The following is a 5,871-nucleotide window of genomic DNA, read 5'->3' on the forward strand; positions in this document are numbered from 1 at the left end:
CTGAACCAGTTGAGAAATAATACAAAAAAGTCAGAGATGGAGAGCCAATATATTCTATGTATTACTGATAAAGCTTAGGTCAATGGACATAGATTACATCTGCAAGCAAACAGACTTCCTAAATACCAAACCCTACAATGAGACACTCACAAGTCCAATCACAGACAAAACTACATCACCTCAAGCCTGTCCTGACAGCATGGAAAAGCTGAGGAGAATGTTGGCTCCCCGTGGGCAGTTCTCCCCTAAGGAGAGGGGAGAGGAAGGATCTGAGTTATATGTGCTCAATTTCTCCTTCCAAACTCACCAAGCAGATTAAATCATCTTCCCTGGAGAGACACAAATGAGTGAAGCTTCCTCCACATAGAAGGAAGTGTCAGGAAAGTAAGAATCCTTCAACAGAAATATAAACGATCAATAAACTATTAGCTAATACACTATTAGTATTGTTAATAGTTAGAAATATTAAATCATACTTAAAACATGGAGTAAATAGTAATCAAAATATGTTGTGGACTGATTGAAAACCCTTTTCACTGTCCGTAAGAGATGTTGTTCATACTTTTTCAAATGGCTTTAGATGTCAGAAAACAATATAGCTTATAAGTAGGGGATCTATTTTTTTCTCACTATGACAGGGAATACTTTGTTCAAACTCATCAGAGAAATGGACAGCTTAGGTCTATAACAAAGTATTGTGTTTAAAGCATAGGTCAGTAAATGTATGTGAGAGTATATATTGCTACATACAAATTAGCCAGTCAGAACACAACTTTTCAATGTTTAACACAGAATAAGCTTCCCTGTAAAAGCAGCATCTTTATGATATGTTAACTTTAGTACTGCTCTCCTTCTTCCTCCTCTCTCCTCCAACGGAATCCACACCAACCTCCTCATAAGCCTTCTCAAAGGCAGCCATGTCCTCAGAGGCCTCAAAAAGACTCTCCTCCATACCCTCATGCATGTATCAGTGAACAAAGGCATGCTTGACATACATCAGGTCAAACTTGTGGTCCAGGTGAGTCCAGGCCCCCAAAATGGCTCAGGTGGTGGTCAGCATGCACACAGCTCACTGTACTTTGTCAGGTCTCCACCACATACCACATTGGGAGGCTGGCATTTAATGCCAACCTTGAAGCCAGTGGAGTACCAGTCCATAAACTGGATGATATGCTTGGTCTTGATGGTGGCAGTGGCAGCACTGACATATTTAGGAACCATGTAACCATGGTACAACAGGCAGTAAGCCATGTATTTACCATGGCCAGGGTCACATTCACCAACTCGTTGACTGGCTCAAAGCATGCATTGGTGATCTCTGCTACAGAACGTTGTTCATGGTAGGCTTTCTCAGCAGAGATGACAGTGGCATATGTGGCTAGAGGGAAGTGGATATGGGGATAAGGTATGACACTGGTCAGGAATTCTGTCAGATCAACATTCAGGGCTCTACCAAATCTTAGGGAAGCAGTGATGGAAGACATAATTTGACCTATCATCCTATTCAGGTTAGTGTAAATTGGGTGGTCGATATCAAGATTTCTATAATAGATGTCATAGATGGTCACATTGTCTACCATGAAAGCACAACCAGAGAGGTACAGTGTGGTGTGGGTGTGGGTGGGGAGGATGGAATTGTAGGGCTCAGCTACAGTTGTGGAGACCTGGAAGGCTGGGTAAATGGAGAGCTCCAGTTTGGATATTATTTCACAACTGTGATACTAATTATTCAGACGATAATTATAAGTCATGAATTACCTTTGTGCAAGACCATTCTCAAAAAGCTTAAGGTTTAAGAACAGAAGAGAGAAAAAAAATGCCAGACTATCTAAAATGATGGATGAAATATGTTTTTCAAAACTAAAAATTAGAAGAATACCTTCCTTATGTGAGGTACAACATAAATGATATAGTGACTATATTGAAAGCTTCACAGCTAAGTTAGCAAAGTCAACTAAATCTTGCATGTTATAAAATACATTTTCCAAACTAAGAACAAAAGTATAAATAGCTGTTTTAGTGAAGTCTTATTCCCCTACCATGCTCATGTAATATTAAAACATATTATATCTCACTACCAATAAAGACACTGAAATTGGCTCTATGCTTCTGTTTAAATAAACTCCATAAGCTTCCTCATGCCTGATGTCTTCCTCATGTGCCATTAATTCTATGAAAGCTCAAAGTCAGTGAAGCAACCCTCTAGCTAGCTTCAGGAGTTATTGCTGGATCCTAAGACACTTAACCAAATTATCATGACACCTTTCTGGTGCTCTGCACACACCATTGCTTCACAAATGATCTTTGATTTAATTCATCAAAGAGTTCCTGGGAGATTGAAAATAACCGTGTTTCAGAATCTTAAAACTCTAATAATGCCAGCCCATCCTGGTCCAACCCTGGCTTGACTTTTTTTTTTTTTAAGATTTTATTTATTTATTTGACAGAGAGAGATCACAAGTAGATGGAGAGGCAGGCAGAGAGAGAGAGGGAAGCAGGATCTCTGCTGAGCAGAGAACCCGATGCGGGACTCGATCCCAGGACCCTAGATCATGACCTGAGCTGAAGGCAGCGGCTTAACCCACTGAGCCACCCAGGCTCCCCTGGCTTGACTTTTAATAGTGTGTCTCAGGAAAGTGATTTAACTTCTCCTTCCCTCAGTTTTTCCCCCGCTTAATCTGCAATAAGCAGGTGATGCCAACTTCATTTGGGTTCTTGTATGCACTGAATGGGAAACTACACATTCATTGCACAGAATGGTATCAAGCCCATAGTGATAGCCAACTATTCTGCCTATAAAAGATATTCATGCATCTTCACCCAGATGGGCAGTTTTAATTTTATTCACTTCAGAGATTTCCAAGTCCTTGTGATGATTCAGCCTTTGTTAATGGTAACTCTGTTATATAATGCTATTAATCATAATATTGTCAGCTCTCAATTATCCATGTTCCTGGACAGGAGCATTGGTCTGAGTTAAACACACACACACACATTCTCAAACACACATACACTCACACATGCAGATTCACACATGTCCTTCCTTACAGGAATGCCACAGACTGAATGTTTGAATCCCCTCAAAATTCATATGCTGAAACCTAACTCCCATTGTAATAGTATTTGGCAGTGGAACCTTTCGGAGGTGACTGGGTCATGAAGCAGAGCCCTCATGAATGAGATTAGTGCTCTTATAAAAGAGGCCCCAGAGATCTCCCTGCCCCCTCTCTGCCACGTTAGAACACAGGGAGCTCTTACCAGACACCAAATCTACTGGTGCTTTGACCTTGAGCTTCCCAGCCTCCAAAACTGTGAGAAATAATTTTCTGTTGCTTATAAGCCACCCAGCGTATGACACTGTTAGAGCAGCTCAAATGGACTAAGACAGAGGGTACCATGGTTAAGCCTGAGGCTACCCTATACTTTAGCCATGCAATCTCTAACTGGCTCGTATAATCCCTTCAGTTTTATTTAAACTGAAAACATTGCAGAAACAGGGCAAACTTTTCCCTTTTAAGTCTTTAAACATAGCGTTGGAACCCTTCACTCCGAGATGGTACAGATGCAGTCAGTCTACATAATGTTAGGGACATAAGGTAGATTTCCTAATCCTATACTTACTTCCATTCTTCTGATTCATTATAGTATTTATATTACTTTTACTGCTCTTTATCTGTAATGTTTCAAAAAATAAAATACTCCTTTTCTTGCCTTGAATCAAAGAGATATAAAAATTTTCTATAATAGCTGAAATTTCTAAAATACTCTTGAGCATATAATAAGGAACAATTAAATTATAATAAATGTGCAAATAACAACAATGTTTTCCCAAGATCAATTTAGGTATCTAATGCATTAGAAAATAAGACACTTGCTAGTAATCCAAATTATCAGCTAGTTGCTCAGTTCAAATGCCATCCTTTTATTATTATTATTCAAAACAAAAACCTTTTATTTGTAACACTCTCTCTTTGATCAACATTTCTTGCTCTTTCCCTTATTTTCATCTGGTAAATTATTCTTCCCAGCATCATTTGATCTGTTTTCAGAGCACAGATTTCATACTAGCAAAAAATATACTCCAGATAAGAACCTATTAATATTGTATCTGAGAATAAGGATGATTTATTCCTCTATACTTCTTTTAGATTGCCCAGAATTGCTGAAAGCGTTCTATGAAACCTAAAGATTTTTAACTCTCTGTTCCTTATTATTCTAAAAATAAGGCTTAAGTCTGCAGGCTGCAAAAACATTTCTTTACATCTTTCATGACTAGTGGAATTATATGACACCTCATTCTTTTTTTTTCTTTAGATTTTATTTATTTATTTGACAGACAGAGATCACAAGTAGGCAGAGAGGCAGGCAGAGAAAGAGGAGGAAGCAGGCTCCCTGCTGAGCAGAGAGCCCAATGCTGGGCTTGATCCTATGACCCAAGCCGAAGGCAGAGGCTTAACCCACTGAGCCAGCCAGGTGCCCATGACACCCCATTCCTAACCGGGAGGTTGGCAATAGTCTTTGTGTAGTGAGTGGCATTATCTTGATTATCTGACAAATATAGTAGTTTGCTACTCTCAAGGATCTAACAATCCAAGAAAATTAAAGTAAGCAAACAACTGAATATATAAGAATCATCAAGGAAAAGACAACTTATAGTCACTGTACTGTTTATGACACTGAATTTGAATAACATATTTTTAGGTACTATCAAATTGAAGGATAAAGCTTTGACATTAAACAGTTAAATATCCATTAAGATACTACCTCATTCCTGAAACATCTCAGAAGACTGAAATATTCACCTAATTCACTGAACAGTCTTTAAGTGCTCACTGTGTGTTGAGCATTGTGTTAAACACAAAAGCTATAATTGTGAGCAAGACGGATGGAGCTTCCAGCTCATCTGAGAAGACAAAATTAAAGAACACACAGCAGTAATGTATAAAAAGTGCCACTGAAAATGCTGCTACTCAGAGACTAGAAAAATACAATTTTTGTAAAAAAAAAATATATATATATATACATATATATATATGTATATATATATATATATATATTTGACAAGAGAGAGTGAGAGAGGGAACACAAGCAGGGGGAGTGAGAGAGGATGAAGCAGGCTTCTCCCTGAGCAGGGAGCCTGAGGCAGGGCTCAATCCCAGGACCCAGGGATCATCATCTGAGCAGAAGGCAGATGGTTAACAACTGAGCCACAAAGGTGCCCCGGAAAATCCAATTTTTAATCCCAGATCTGCCCTACGCCACCAATTCTACTCTCCACTCATTGAAAGAATATATTAAAATATCTCATTAGTTTATCCCTTTTACCTTTGCCCCCATATTACCATCTTGGGACATGTCCTATCATTTCTCACTTGTTTGCTCCTTTCAATCCATCATTTATGCTATGCCAGAGAGATATTTCTAAAATGCAAATCTAAAAAATAAAATAAAATGCAAATCTGACAGCAACTCCTTTGTTGCTCATACTGCTAATAAATAAAGTATGGGCTGTCTTCTCACATCGTTTCCCACATTATTTCTGGGCCTTGCATTCCCATTTCCTTAGTTCTGGCCCCATCCAATTTCAAGAGGCATTAATGCTTCATGGTTAGGAGACTGCCAACTCTGGCTCCAATTCTGCCACTAACCAGCCATGTGTGACTGAGAGCTGTGTCACTCTCTCTAGCCTCAGGATCCTCATCAGTATCATGAAGTCATATGACTAAGTCATCTTCAAATCCCTTTCAGCTCTCTGACTTGGCAGAACCACTGGAGTATAGTGAAGAGTCAGATTTAGTTTTTGAGTTCAGGCTTTGCCAAGTAGCTAGCTGTGTGACTTTGTGCGAGTTCTTAAACCTCTCTGTACCATTA

At 39.0% G+C, this 5,871-nt stretch overlaps 1 pseudogene; it reads right to left on the reverse strand.

The window, feature by feature from the left end:
- Nucleotides 1-836: 836 nt before the first annotated feature.
- LOC125094072 (tubulin alpha chain-like) lies at nucleotides 837-5,355 on the reverse strand (annotated as a pseudogene).
- Between the last annotated feature and the right edge of the window lie 516 nt (nucleotides 5,356-5,871).

The sequence above is a fragment of the Lutra lutra genome, chromosome 2 (assembly GCF_902655055.1).
Source record: "Lutra lutra chromosome 2, mLutLut1.2, whole genome shotgun sequence".
Lineage (NCBI taxonomy): Eukaryota > Metazoa > Chordata > Mammalia > Carnivora > Mustelidae > Lutra > Lutra lutra.